The following is a 13,957-nucleotide window of genomic DNA, read 5'->3' as shown; positions in this document are numbered from 1 at the left end:
AGGGAGCGGATGGGGAGAGTGAGTGGAAGGAGAGGAAGGAGTGAGAGAAAAGCGAGGGAGAAAGATAGAGAATGAGGGGGAAGGAAAGAGGGTGGGGTGAGGGAGGGGGAAGGGGAGAGAGGGGAATGAGTGAGAGACGGGGAAAATGAGATCGAGAGAGAGGGAGAAAAAGATGCAGAACGGGTCATGATGGGGAAGGGAGAGAGAGTGCAAGAGAAGATGGGGAAGGATGTGAAGGGAGCCTTTTGTTCCAGGGTCAGTCTCGGGTTGTTTAATATTTATAATTAAACCCCTTGTTAATTGACGGTGAATTTAAATACTGAGCTAATTTTAAATAGGCCCCAGTGAGATTTGAACTCACAACTCCTGGTTTACAAGACCAGTGCTATCACCCCTGAGATATGGAGCCATGTGTGTTGGTAAAGACAGGGGAAGGAGCAGGAAAGAGAGGGACGGAACGGACAGAGAGAAAGTTTGGAGGGTGGACGGAGAGAGAGAGAGAGGTGCAGGGGTTGAATCTGAAAAGGAGGAAGAGGGACAGACTGGTATTTAAATACTAAACTAACTTTGAGTAGGCCCCAGTGAGATTTAAACTCACTACCCCTGGTTTATTAGACCAGTGCTCTAACCCTTGAGCTATGGAGCCACCTGTGCTTGAAAAGACAGGGGAAGGGAAAGAGAGCGCGGATGGGGAGAGTGAGTGAAAGGAGAGGAAGGAGTGAGAGAAGAGCGAGGGAGAAGGATAGAGAGAGAGAGGGAGGGGAAGGGGAGAGAGAGGGAGGGGAAGGGGAGAGAGAGGAAGGAGTGAGAGAGAGGGAAGTGGAGACTGGGAGAAAGAGAGAGGGGCAGGGGAGAGAGCGAGGGAAGGAGAAAGAGAGGTTAAGGGAAGAGAGGGGGAAGGAGTACGAAAGAGAGGGGAAGGGGAGAGAGCGGAAGGGAAGAGATGGGAAGGAGTGAAAGAGGGGTAAAGGGAGAGAACGGAGAAGGGGGGAAGGGAAGAGAGAGGGGGAAGGAAAGAGAGAGGGGTGTTATGACTTGAATAGATACTGCAAGTTTAAAGTAAGGTGTGACTGTAGCCCTTTATTACAGATCTCAGAATGCCTCTCCGGCCTGTGAGGCCTCCTTCTGTACAGGTGCTCCCAAGGGATTGAGACTCCAGGGGATGTGCCCTCTGCTGGTTAGACATGGTATTTACAGGTTTATATACATAACAATGGGGAAAGCAGAGAGAGATCTGGAAGGGGAGAGAGTGTGTAAGAGAGAAGAGAAGAGGAGAGGGGGAAGGGTGTGAGGGGAGCCTGTTGTTCCAGGGTCAGTCTCAGAGATGTTAAACATCCAGAGAGAGAAGGGGAGAGAAAGGGGGAAGGAAAGAGATGAGGAAGGGGAGAAAGAGTGGGGAAAGGGGAGAGAGGGGGAAGGAGTGAGAGAGAGGTGCAGGAGCGAGATATAGAGGGTAACGAGTGTGTAAGAGTGGGAAGGGGAGAGAGAGCGAGGGGGAGGAGAAAGGGAAGGGGAGAGAGTGAGGGGAGAGCGGGGGATGGGAGAAGAGAGGGGGAAGGGAGAAGAGAGGGGGAAGCAGAGTGAGAAACGGGGAAAACGAGATAGTTGGAAAGGGAGAGAGGGGTAAAAAGACTCATGATGGGGAGGGCAGAGAGAGACGAAAGGGTACGAGGAAGGCCTGTTGTTCCTCAGTCAGTCTCAGAGATATTAAACATTTAGAATTAAAAACCTTGTTAACTGACAGCAAACTTAAGCATAAAGTTCATTTTGAGTAGGTCCCAGTGAGATTTAAACTCACGACCCCTAGTTTACAAGACCAGTGCTCAAACCCCTGAGCTATGGAGCCACCTGTAACGCCAGCTCCTGTTTGCATCTTACTATTGTTAACAAGGAGATGGGGCCCGAATAATAATTCTCGGTGATTCTTCCCTGAACATTGACAGAATCTTACAGCACAGAAGGAGGGCCATTCGGCCCATCGTGTCTGTGTCGGCTGTGTGAAAGAGATTATTCCCACTCCGCCCCACCCCCCACCCCTGCCCTCCCCACTCCACCCCCGCTCTACCCCCGGTCCCTGCTACCCGCCCCCCCCGCCGGCTCTTCCCCCGGGGTTTAGCAGCTCTGAAAGTGGATAAGTCTCAGTCCAGGATGAAATGTATCCCAGGCTGTTGAGTGAAGCATAAGAGGAAATAGCAGAGTCTCTGACCATCATTTTCCAATCCTCTCTGGCTTCAAGTGTGGTACCAGAGGACTGGAGGACTGCGAAGGTGGTACCTTTGTTTAAGAAGGGAGAAAGGGATAGACCGAGTAATGACAGACCAGTCAGCCTAACCTCCGTGGTGGGAAAATTATTGGAAAAATTCCTGAAGGACAGGACAAATCTACATTTAGAAAGACACGGGTTAATCAGGGACAGTCAGCACGGATTTGTTGAGGGAAGTTCCTGTCTGACTAATGATTGAATTTTTCGAGGAGGTAACCAGGAGGGTTGATGAGGGCAGTGTGTATGATGTAGTGTATATGGAGTTTAGCAAAGCCTTCGATAAGGTCCCACATGGCAGACTGGTCACGAAAGTAAAAGCCCATGGGATCCAGGGCAAAGTGGCAAGTTGGAGCCAAAAATTGTCTCAGAGTCAGGAAGCAAAGGGTAATGGTTGATGGATGTTTTTGTAACTGGAAGGATGTTTCCAGTGGGGTTCCGCAGGGCTCAGTGCTGGGTCCCTTGCTTTTTGTGATATGCATCAATGATCTCAACTTGAATATAGGGGGTATGATTAAGAAGTTTGCAGATGATACAAAAATATGCCGTGGGGTTGATAATGAAGAAGAAAGCTGTGGACTGCAGGAAGATATCGATGAACTGGTCAGGTGGGCAGAACAGTGGCAAATGGAATTTAATCCAGAGAGGTGTGAGGTCATACATTTGGGGAGGGCTAACAAGGCAAGGGAATACACATTAAATGGTAGGATACTGAGAAGTGTAGAGGAACAGAGGGACCTTGGAGTGCAGGTCCACAGATCCCTGAAGGTAGCAGGCCAGGGGGATAAGATGGTTAAGAAGGCATATGGAATACTTGCCTTTATTAGTCGAGGCATAGAATACAAGAGCAGGGAGGCTATGCTTGAACTGTATACAACACTGGTTAGGCCACAGCTGGAGTACTGCGTGCAGTTCTGCTCACCACATTATAGGAAGGATGTGATTGCACTGGAGAGGGTGCAGAGGAGATTTACCAGGATGTTGCCAGGACTGGAAAACTTTAGCCATGAGCAAAGATTGGATAGGCTGGGGTTGTTTTCCTGGGAACAGAGGAGGCTGAGGGGAGATTTAATTGAGGTGTATAAAATTATGAGGGGCCTGGATAGAGTGGATAGGACGGACCTGATTTCCTTGGCAGAGGGGTCAATAACCAGGGGGCATAGATTTAAAGTAATTGGGGGGAGGTTTAGAGGGGAAATGAGGAAATATTTCTTCACCCAGAGGGTGGGGGGGTCTGGAACTCACGGCCTGAAAGGGTGGTAGAGGCAGAAACCCTCACCACATTTAAAAAGTACCTGGATGTACACTTGAAGTGTCGTAACCTACAGGGCTACGGACCGAGAGCTGGAAAGTGGGATTAGGCTGGGTAGCTCTTGGTCGGCCCAATGGCCTGATTCTGTGTCACAATTATTCTTTGATTCTATGACAGCTATCAATAGATTTTTGGACTCTGGAGGAATCAAGGGATAAGGAGGGAAGAGAGGAGACTAGCTCGAAGATCAGCCATGTATTAAATGGCGGAGCAGGCTCGAGGGGGCCATGGGGGCGTCTCCCCTGCTCCTAATTCTTGTGTTCTTTCCAAAGCTTTGGGTCAAATGGAGAAGGCAGGGTGGCAGTAAGTCTAATCGCTGTGGTGTGACGGTGCAGGAACCTGAGTTTTCTTTTAAAAAGACAAAATGTGGAGTGTTCGAGCTCCCAGCGCGCGAGCGGAAGGAGCGAGGTGAATCGATTGGGATCGGACTGTGCCCCACCCCTCCCCCTGCGTTTGGCAGGGTATGAGGGGAGAGGCGGTGTGTGAAGGGACTGACACAGACCTCGCCCTGCAAGCGCGCGCTTTTGTTAAAACGTGACGTCAAGAATGGGAAGCGTAAATAACTTGTAAATACACACTGTGATGGAGTTAAAAAACCCAAAAAAACAAAATAAAACTGCTTTGAAAATGGAGAGTCAATGGGAAGTGTGTGTGTGTGTGTCACAGTCCTTTGTGATAATCACCGGATTGGTAAACCCACAGGTCACGGGTTCAAATCCCCCCACAAATGTCTTCTCTTCCTCAAGCTGGACTCCCTGAGATAAGGAATTGATCCCCGGCCGTATAGCGACCACGGAATCACTCACACTCAACCTCGGTTTAAGAACATAAGAAATAGGAGCAGGAGTAGGCCATATGGCCCCTCGAGCCACGTTGACACCACTGAATGACACATTCCGGGAGGGTGACGTGTGATGGGAGATGGACAGGTGGGAAAGAACCAATCAGAGCCAGTCTGGAAAGGTTCAACAAATCGATGTAACTTCGCCGAGAGCAGTCGACCAATCGGTGGTTCTGTAGGAGGCCCACACACCTCAAAAAGCGGCAGAATTGTAATTGTGAAAACCTCTGTTCTGAGAAGATCCATCGGAACCCTTCCCCAGCATGCTTGAATAAAAACCGGTTATACTTGCTTTGGAGGCAGTTCAGAGAAGGTTCACTCGGTTGATTCCGGAGATGAAGGGGTTTGACTTATGAGGAAAGGTTGAGGAGGTTGGGCCTCTGCTCATTGGAATTCAGAAGAATGAGAGGTGATCTTATTGAAACGTATCAGATTATGAGGGAGCTCGACAAGGTGGATGCAGAGAGGATATTTCCACTGATGGGGGAGACTAGAACTAGGGGGCATGGTCTTAGAATAAGGGGCCACCCATTTAAAACTGAGATGAGGAGGAATTTCTTCTCTCAGAGGGTTGTAAATCTGTGGAATTCGCTGCCTCAGAGAGCTGTGGAGGCCGGGACATTGAATATATTTAAGACAGAAATAGACAGTTTCTTAACCGATAAGGGAATAAGGGGGCGGGCAGGGAAGTGGAGCTGAGTCCATGATCGGATCAGCCATGATCGTATTAAATGGCGGAGCAGGCTCGAGGGGCCGTATGGCCTACTCCTGTTCCTATTTCTTATGTAAAAGGCAAAGTGTGTGTGATACCAATGTAATATATAGAGCTCCATCCAGTGAACTACTGGGGCATTGCAGCCAGTGCTGTTTACAACAATAAAGTCAGGTCACTCTGACTGGGTTTCCTGAAGTTACCAGCCATCTCACAAACCTGTGCGTGTTTGTGAGATCGTACGGAAAACAGAACGTTGGCAACATAAGGACCAGCAGGACCAGCGTTCGGTGTCACTGCTCACTGAACCTGTGGAGGGACAATCACCTGAACAGAGAACAGATTTTGTCAGCTTTCTGGTCCTTGTTTGGTGGCGATCAGCTTGTTCCATTTAACCCTGCACCTGTCGACTGGTAGTTGGCCAGTTATACGCCTGGCAGCTTTTTATTGTGACATCATCGGCGCTCCGTCGAACGAGGATGACTTGTTTCCACACCAAAAGGGATGAGTTCACAAATGTTTCAGTGAAGGACCCGATGTTCCAGTCCTCAACTCCAGTTGAAGGGTGGAAGATGCCTGTGGGTGGATTGTTTTAACGTGGGGTGACCGTTGTACACCAGCCACCACACGGGCTTGACAGAGCGAGGTCTGGGTCCAGTGGCAAGGGTTAACCAGGACAACTGGAGACCTGCTCTGCTGCACGGACCCAGTGCACACACATAATGCACAGTGTGGGCTGGGCCCGTACCCTCACTCGCCGTTCCTCCGCCCCGATCTCTCGCCGCTCCTCCGCCCCGATCTCTCGCAGCTCCTCCGCCCCGATCTCTCGCTCCTCCGTCCCCGATCTCTCGCCGCTCCTCCGTCCCCGATCTCTCGCCGCTCCTCCGTCTCCGATCTCTCGCCGCTCCTCCGCCCCGATCTCTCGCCGCTCCTCCGTCTCCGATCTCTCACCGCTCCTCCGTCCCCGATCTCTCGCCGCTCCTCCGCCCCGATCTCCCACTCCTCCGTCCCGGATCTCTCGCCGCTCCTCCGCCCCCGATCTCTCGCCACTCCTCCGTCCCCGATCTCTCGCCGCTCCTCCGTCCCCGATCTCTCGCCGTTCCTCTGCCCCCGATCTCTCGCCGTTCCTCCGCCCCGATCTCTCGCCGTTCCTCCGCCCCGATCTCTCGCCGCTCCTCCGTCCCCGATCTCTCGCCGCTCCTCCGTCCCGATCTCCCGCTCCTCCGTTCCCGATTTTAAATAATTTTAAATAGGCCCAAATGATATTTGAACCCACGGCCCCTGGTTTACTAGACCAGTGCTCTAACCCCTGAACTATGGAGCTACCTGTTCTGGGAAAAACAGGGGAAGGAGCAGGAAAGAGAGGGAAAAGGGAAAAGAGAGAGTGGAATGAGTGAGAGAGAGGGGAAGTGGAGAGAGAGGGAGGGGAAGGGGAGAAAGTGGGGGCAGAAGTGAAAGAGAGGGGGAAGGGGAGAGAGAGGGAAGGAGTGAGAGAGAGGAAAGGGGGAGAGATGGGAAGGTGAGAGAGGGAGGAGACAGGGGAGAGAGAAAGGAAGGGGAGAGAGAGGGAGAATGGGGAGAATCTGAAAAGAATGGGAAAAGTGAGAGAGAGGAGAGAGGGGAGGGAAGATAGGGGAAGGGGAGAGGGAGAGTGAAAAGGGAGAGGGGGCAGGGGAGAGTGTGGGTAGGGGAGAGAGGGGGAGGGGAGAGAGAGGGAAGATAGAGGAGGAGGGAAGGAGTAGGAGAATGAAAGTAGAGAGCGAAGGGGAGAGAGGAGACAGAGGGGAAGGGGAGAATGAGACAGGGGAAGGAGAGAATGAGAAAGAGGAAAGAGAGGGTGAAGGAGTGAGGAAAAAGGGAGAGAGACGAGAACCTGTTGTTCCAGAATCAGTCTCAGAGCTGTTTAATATTTATAATTAAGCCCCTTGTTAATTTAAATATTGAGCTAATTTTGAGCAGGCCCCAGTGAGATTTGACCTCACGACTCCTGGTTGACAAGACCAATGCTCTAACCCCTGAGCTATGGAGCCACCTGTTTTAGGAAAGACAGGGGAAGGAACAGGAAAGAGAGGGGAAGGGAAAAGAGAGAGTGGAAGGAGTGAGAGAGAGGGGAAGTGGAGAGAGAGGGAGGGGAAGGGGAGAGAGGGGAAGGAGTGAGAGAGAGGAGAAGGGGAAAGAGAGGGAGGGGAAGGGGAGAGAGAGAGGGAAGTGGAGACTGGGAGAAAGAAAGAGGGGCAGGGGAGAGAGCGAGGGAAGGGGAAAGAGAGGTTAAGGGAAGAGAGGGGGAAGGATTGCGAAAGAGAGGGGAAGGGGAGAGAGCGGAAGGGGAGATAGATGGGATGGAGTGAAAGAGGGGTAAAGGGAGAGAAAGGAGAAGGGGAGAGAGGGGGGAAGGAAGGGGAGAGAGGGTGGAAGGAGTGAGAGAGAGGGGGAAAGGGAGACAGGGAGAGGAAGGGGAGAGAGAGAGGCGGGGAGAATGTAGCAGTGGCGGAGAGAGGGGAAGGAGTAGGAAAGAGAGAAGAGAGAGGGGAAGGGGAAAGAGAGGGAGGGGAAGAAGAGAGAGAAGGAGAGAATCTCAAAGGAAAGGGAAAGGAGAGAGAGACAGGAGGGCATCTCCTCTGGGAAAGACACGGGAAGGAGCTGGGGAGAGAGAGAGGGGAAGGGCGGGAGAGAGGGAAAGAGGTGAGAGAGGGAGTGGAAGGGGAGAGAGAGGGAAGGAGAGAGAGAGGCAGGAGAGAGAGAGAAGGGGAGACAGAGGCAGGGAAGGGAAAGAGAGGGAATGGATGGGGAGAGTGAGTGGAAGGAGGGGATGAAGTGAGAGAAGAGCGAGGGAGACGGATCGAGAGTGAGGGGAAAGGAAAGAGGGTGGGGTGAGGGAGGGGAATGAGTGAGAGACGGGGAAAATGTGATAGAGAGAGAGGGAGAAAAAGATGCAGAATGTGGAAGGGAGAGAAAGAGTGTAAGAGAAATGAGCCTGTTGATCTCGGGTCAGTCACAGAGCTGTTTAATATTTATAATTATACACCTTGTTAACGAACAGCAAAATTAAATACTGAGGTAATTTTGAATAGGCCCCAGTGAAATCTGAACCCATGACGCAGGGTTTACAAGACCAGCACTCTAACGCCTGAGCTATGGCGCTACCTGCCCTAGGCAAAACAGGGGAAGGAGCAGGAAAGAGAGGGGAAGAGAAAAGAGAGAGTATAATGGGAGATAGAGGGGGAAGGGGAGAGAGAGAGGGGGAAGGGGAGAGAGGGGGGAAGGGGAGAGAGGTGGGGAAGCGGAGAGTGAGGGGGAAGGGGAGAGAGTGGGGAAGGGGAGAGAGAGGGGGAAGGGGTGAAAGTAGGGAAGGAGAGAGGGGGAAGGGGTGAGAGTAGGGAAGGAGAGAGAGGGGAAGGAGAGAGAGGGGATAGCGAGTGAGAGAGGGAAAGAGGAGAGAGAGAGGTGAAGGGGAGAGAGAGAGTGGAAGGGGAGAGAGAGGGGGTAAGGGGAGAGAGAGGTGGAAAGGGGAGAGAGAGGGGAAGGGGAGAGTGAGGGGGAAGGGGAGAGTGAGGGGGAAGGGGAGAGTAAGGGGGAAGGGGAGAGAGTGGGGAAGGGGAGAGAGAGGCGAAGGAGAGAGAGAGGGGGAGGGGAGAGAGAGGGAGGGAGAGAGAGAGGGAAAGGAGAGAGAGGGGGGAAGGGGAGATTGAGGGGAGGAAATGGGTAGAGGAGAGAGAAGGAACGGGTGAGAGAGAGGGGAAGATGTGAGAGAGAGGGGGAAGGTGAAAGAGATGAGGGGAAGTGGAGAGAGAGGGGAATGAGTGAGAGATGGGGAAAGCAAGATAGTGGGAAAGGGAGAGAGGGGTAAAAAAATGTAGAACGATCATGATGGGGAAGGGAGAGAGAGAGTGTAAGAGAGATGAGAAGAGGAGAGGGGGAAGGGTGTGAGGGGAGCCTGTTGTTCCAGAGTTGGTCTCGGAGCTGTTTAATATTTATAATTAAACCCCTTGTTAATTGACGGTGAATTAACGACTGAGCTAATTTTAAATAGGCCCCAGTGAGATTTACTAGACCAGTGCTCTAACCCCTGAGCTATGGAGCCAAGTGCACTGGCAAAGACAGGGGAAGGAGCAGGAAAGAGAGGGGAAGGGAAACGAGAGAGTAGAATGGGTGAGAGAGAGGAGAAGAGGAAAGAGAGGGAGGGGAATGGGAGAGAGTGGGGTAAAAAGATGTAGAACGGGTCGTAATGTGATGGAAAAGAGAGCAGCAGAGAGGAGAAAGAGTGGTTAGGGGAGAGAGGGAGAGGCAGCAGCGTGAGAGAAATGGGAAGGGGGAGTGAGAGAAAGTGTGGAAAGGGCGGGGAGAGAGAGAGAGGGGAAGGAGTGAAATAGATCGGAGAAGGGGAGAGAGAGAGGCAAACAAACGAGTGAGAGGTGAGGGGAAAGGGAAAGTGAGAGAGAGAGGAAGGGGGAGAATCTGAAAAGTGGGAAAGAATAGGGAGGAGGGAGAGACTGGTATTTAAATACTAAACTAATTTTGAGGAGGTCCCAGTGAGATTTTAACTCACAACCCCTGGTTTACAAGACCAGTGTTCTAACCCCTGAGCTATGGAGCCACCTGATTGTGAAAAGAGAGAGAGGGAGGGGAAAGAGATGTTAAGGGGAGAGAGGGAAGGAGTGAGAAAGAGTGGGTAAGTCGAGAGTGGAAGGGGAAAGAGAGAGGGAACGTGGAGAAAGGGGAAGGGGAGAGAGGGAGGGAAAGTGGAGAAAGGGGAAGGAGTGAGAGAGAGAGGGAAGTGGAGACTGGGAGAAGGAGAGGGGCAGAGGAGAGAGCGAGGGAAGGGGAAAGAGAGGTTAAGGGAAGAGAGGGGAAGAAGTGCGAAAGAGAGGGGAAGGGGAGAGAGCGGAAGGGGAGAGAGATGGGAAGGAGTGAAAGAGGGGTAAAGGGAGAAAAAGCAGAAGAGGAGAGAGGGGGGAAGGAGTGAGAGAGAGGGGGAAGGGGAGGGAGAGGGGGAAGGAGTGAGAGAGAGTGGGAAGAGGAGAGAGGGGGAAGGATTGCGAAAGAGAGGGGAAGGGGAGAGAGCGGAAGGGGAGAGAGATGGGAAGGAGTGAAAGAGGGGTAAAGGGAGAAAAAGGAGAAGGGGAGAGAGGGGGAAGGAGTGAGAGAGAGGGGGAAGGGGAGAGAGGGGGAAGGAGTGAGAGAGAGTGGGAAGGGGAGAGAGGGAGGAAGGAGTGAGAGAGTGGGGGAAGGGGAGACAGGGAGAGAGAGAGGCGGGGAGAATGTAGAAGGGGGAAGAGAGGGAAGGAGTAGGAAAGAGGGAAGAGAGAGGGGAAGGGGAAAGAGAGGGAGGGGAAGAAGAGAGAGAAGGGGAGGGTCTCAAAGGAAAGGGAAAGGAGAGAGAGACAGGAGGGCACCTGCTCTGGGAAAGACAGGGGAAGGAGCTGGGGAGAGAGAGAGGGGAGGGAGGGAGAGAGGGAAAGGAGTCATAGAGGGAAGGAGAGAGAGAGAGGCACGAGAGAGAGAGAAGGGGAGACAGAGGGAGGGAACGGAAAGAAGGTGGGGTGAGGGAGGGGGAAGTGGAGAGAGAGGAATGAGTGAGAGACGGGGAAAAGGAGATAGCGAGAAAAAGATGTAGAATGGGGAAGGGAGAGAGAGATTTGGAAGGGGAGAGAAATGATCCTGTTTCTCCAGGATCAGTCTTGGAGCTGTTTAATATTTATAATTAAAGACCTTGTTAACTAACAGCAAATTTAAATACTGGGTTAACTTTGAGTAGGCCCCAGTGAGATTTGAACCCACGACACCTGGTTTACTAGACCAGTGCTCTAACACCTGAGCTATGGAGCCACCGGCTCACGTAAAGATAGGGGAAGGAACAGGAAAGAGAGGGGAAGGGAAAAGAGAAAGTGGAAGGAGTGAGAGAGAGGGGGATGGGGAGAGAGAGGAAGGGGAAGGGGAGAGAGAGGGAGGGGAGGGGAAGGGGAGAGAGGGGGCAGAAGTGACAGAGAGGGGGAAGGGGAGAGAGAGGGAAGGAGTGAGAGAGAGGAAGGGGGGAGAGATGGGAAGGCGAGAGAGGAAGGAGACAGGGGAGAGAGAAAGGAAGGGGAGAGAGAGGGAGAATGGGGAGAATTTGAAAAGAAAGGGAAAAGTGAGGAGAGAGGAGAGAGGGGAGGGAAGATAGGGGAAGGGGAGAGGGAGAGTGAAAAGGGAGAGGGGGCAGGGGAGAGAGTGGGTAGGGGAGAGAGGGGGAGGGGAGAGAGAGGGAAGATAGAGGAGGAAGGAGAGAGAGGGGAAGGAGTGAGAGAATGAAAGTAGAGAGGGAAGGGGAGAGAGGAGAGAGAGGGGAAGGGGAGAATGAGACAGGGGAAGAGAGAGTGTAAGAGAGACGAGAAGAGGAGAGGGGGAAGGGTGTGCGGGGAGCCTGTTGTTCCAGGCTCGGTCTCAGAGATGTTAAACATCCAGAGAGAGAAGGGAAGAGAAAGGGGGAAGGAAAGAGGTGAGGAAGGGGAGAAAGAGCGGGGAAAGGGGAGAGAGGTGGATGGAGTGAGAGAGAGGTGCAGGAGCGAGATATAGAGGGTAACGAGTGTGTAAGAGTGGGAAGGGGAGAGAGAGCAAGGGGGAGGAGAAAGGGAAGGGGAGAGAGTGAGGGGAGAGAGGGGGAAGGGAGATGAGAGGGGGAAGGGAGAAGAGAGGGGGAAGGGAGATGAGAGGGGGAAGGGAGAAGAGAGGGGGAAGGGAGAAGCAGAGTGAGAAACGGGGAAAGCGAGATAGTTGGAAAGGGAGAGAGGGGTAAAAATTGTCATGATGGGGAGGGCAGAGAGAGACGAAAGGGTACGAGGAAGGCCTGTTGTTCCTCAGTCAGTCTCAGAGATATTAAACATTTATAATTAAAAACCTTGTGAACTGACAACAAACTTAAATATTAAGTTCATTTTGAGCAGGTCCCAGTGAGATTTGAAACCACGACCCCTGGTTTACAAGACCCATGCTCTAACCCCTGAGCTATGGAGCCACCTGTAATACCAGCTCCTGTTTACATCTTACTATTGTTAACAAGGAGGTGGGGCCGGAATAATCATTCTCGGTGATTCATCCCTGAACATTGACAGAATCTTACAGCACACAAGGAGGGCCATTCGGCCCATCGTGTCGGTGTCGGCTGTGTGAAAGAGATTGAACCATTTATCCCGACTCTCTGTTTTCTGTTAATTACCCTCTATCCAAGCAAATATATTACCCCCAACCCCGTGAACTTTTATCTCATGTAGTAACCTTTTATGATGGGGAGAGAGAGAGTGGGAGGGGGGCGGGGGGCCGAGAGAGAAAGAGAGCTGAAGGGGGGAGTGAGCAGAGAAAGGGAGAAGGGGAGAGGGTGAGGCGAGGGAGGGGGAAGGATGAAGGGCGAATGAGTGGGAGACGGGGAAAGCGAGACAGTGGGAAAGGCAGAGAGGGGTAAAAAGATGCAGCACGGGTCGTGATGGGGAAGGGAGAGAGAGATTTGGAAGGGGAGAGAGAGTGTAAAAGAGATGAGAAGAGGAGAGGGGTGCCTGTTGTTCCAGGATCGGTCTCCAAAGCGGGAAAGAGTAAAAAGAGACAGAATGTGTAGTGATGGGGAAACCAGGGAGAGAGGGAGAAAGGGAAAGGACGGGTAAGGAGAACAGGAGAGACTTTTGTTCCAGGTCTGGTCTTGGAGCTGTTTAATATTTATAATTAAACACCTTGTTAATTGACGCAAACTTAAATTTAAATAGTGAGCTAGTTTTGAGAAGGCCCGCAAACTTAAATTTAAATAGTGAGCTAGTTTTGAGAAGGCCCCAGTGAGATTTGAACTCACGACCCCTGGTTTACTAGACCAGTGCTCTAACCCCTGAGCTATGGAGCCACCTGCGCTGGGAAATGCAGGGGAAGGAGCAGGAAAGAGAGAGGAAGGGAAAAGAGAGAGTGGAAGGAGTGAGAGAGAGGGGAAGAGGAAAGAGAGGGGTAGGAGTGAGAGAGAGAGGGGGAAGGGGAGAGAGTGGGTGAAGGTGTGAGAGCGCGGTGAATGGGAGAGAGGGGGAAGGGAGAGAGGGGTTGGGGTGAGAGAGAGGGTAACGAGTGTTTAAGAGCGGGAAGGGGAGAGGGGGGAAGGGGATAGACGGGGGAAGGGGAGAGAGTGGGGAGGGAGAGAGAAAGAGTTAGAGGGGGGAATGGGTCAGAGCGGAGGGGGAGAGTCTGATGGGGAAGGGGAGAGCAAGAGCGAGGGAAGGAGAGAAACGAAGGAGGGAGAGGGGCGAGAAGAGTGGAGCCAGGGGAGGGGAAGGAGAGAGGGGGGGAGAAAATGGGTCGAGGAGAGAGAGGGAATGGGTGAGAGAGAGGAAGATGTGAAAGAGAGGGGAAAGGGAAAGAGAGGGAGGAAAACGGGAGAGAGTGGGGAAGGGGAGAGAGTGGGGAAGGGGAGAGAGCGGGGAAGGGGAGAGAGAGGGGAACAGGAGAGAGTGGGGAAGGGGAGAGAGAGGGGAACGGGAGAGAGTGGGGAAGGGGAGGGGAAGGGGAGAGAGTGGGGAAGGGGAGAGAGCGGGGAGGGGGAGAGAGTGGGGAAGGGGAGAGAGCGTGGAAGGGGAGAGAGTGGGGAGGGAGAGAGAAAAGAGTTAGAGGGGGGAATGGGTCAGAGGGGAGGGGGAGAGTCTGATGCGAAAGGGGAGAGCAAGAGCGAGGGAAGGAGAGAAACGAATTAGGGAGAGGGGCGAGAAGAGTGGAGCCAGGGGAGGGGAAGGAGAGAGGGGGGGAGAAAATTGGTCGAGGAGAGAGAGGGAATGGGTGAGAGAGAGGAAGATGTGAAAGAGAGGGGAAAGGGAAAGAGAGGGAGGAAAACGG

General features: G+C 52.6%; 6 non-coding genes across 6 annotated transcripts; all 6 read right to left on the bottom strand.

The window, feature by feature from the left end:
* Positions 1-573: 573 nt before the first annotated feature.
* trnai-aau (transfer RNA isoleucine (anticodon AAU)) lies at positions 574-646 on the bottom strand. The gene has a single exon. It is a non-coding gene; the product is annotated as a tRNA-Ile (tRNA).
* Positions 647-1,773: 1,127 nt separating this feature from the next.
* Positions 1,774-1,846, bottom strand: trnat-ugu (transfer RNA threonine (anticodon UGU)). The gene has a single exon. It is a non-coding gene; the product is annotated as a tRNA-Thr (tRNA).
* A 5,236-nt stretch (positions 1,847-7,082) lies between these two features.
* Positions 7,083-7,155, bottom strand: trnat-ugu (transfer RNA threonine (anticodon UGU)). The gene has a single exon. It is a non-coding gene; the product is annotated as a tRNA-Thr (tRNA).
* Positions 7,156-9,646: 2,491 nt separating this feature from the next.
* trnat-ugu (transfer RNA threonine (anticodon UGU)) lies at positions 9,647-9,719 on the bottom strand. Its single transcript has one exon. It is a non-coding gene; the product is annotated as a tRNA-Thr (tRNA).
* A 1,159-nt stretch (positions 9,720-10,878) lies between these two features.
* On the bottom strand, positions 10,879-10,951 carry trnat-agu (transfer RNA threonine (anticodon AGU)). Its single transcript has one exon. It is a non-coding gene; the product is annotated as a tRNA-Thr (tRNA).
* Positions 10,952-12,913: 1,962 nt separating this feature from the next.
* Positions 12,914-12,986, bottom strand: trnat-agu (transfer RNA threonine (anticodon AGU)). The gene has a single exon. It is a non-coding gene; the product is annotated as a tRNA-Thr (tRNA).
* Between the last annotated feature and the right edge of the window lie 971 nt (positions 12,987-13,957).

Source organism: Pristiophorus japonicus, unplaced genomic scaffold, assembly GCF_044704955.1.
Source record: "Pristiophorus japonicus isolate sPriJap1 unplaced genomic scaffold, sPriJap1.hap1 HAP1_SCAFFOLD_586, whole genome shotgun sequence".
Taxonomy (NCBI): domain Eukaryota; kingdom Metazoa; phylum Chordata; class Chondrichthyes; family Pristiophoridae; genus Pristiophorus; species Pristiophorus japonicus.
The sequence above is the reverse complement of the archived record's forward strand: the minus strand, read 5'-3'. Positions and strand labels throughout refer to the sequence as shown.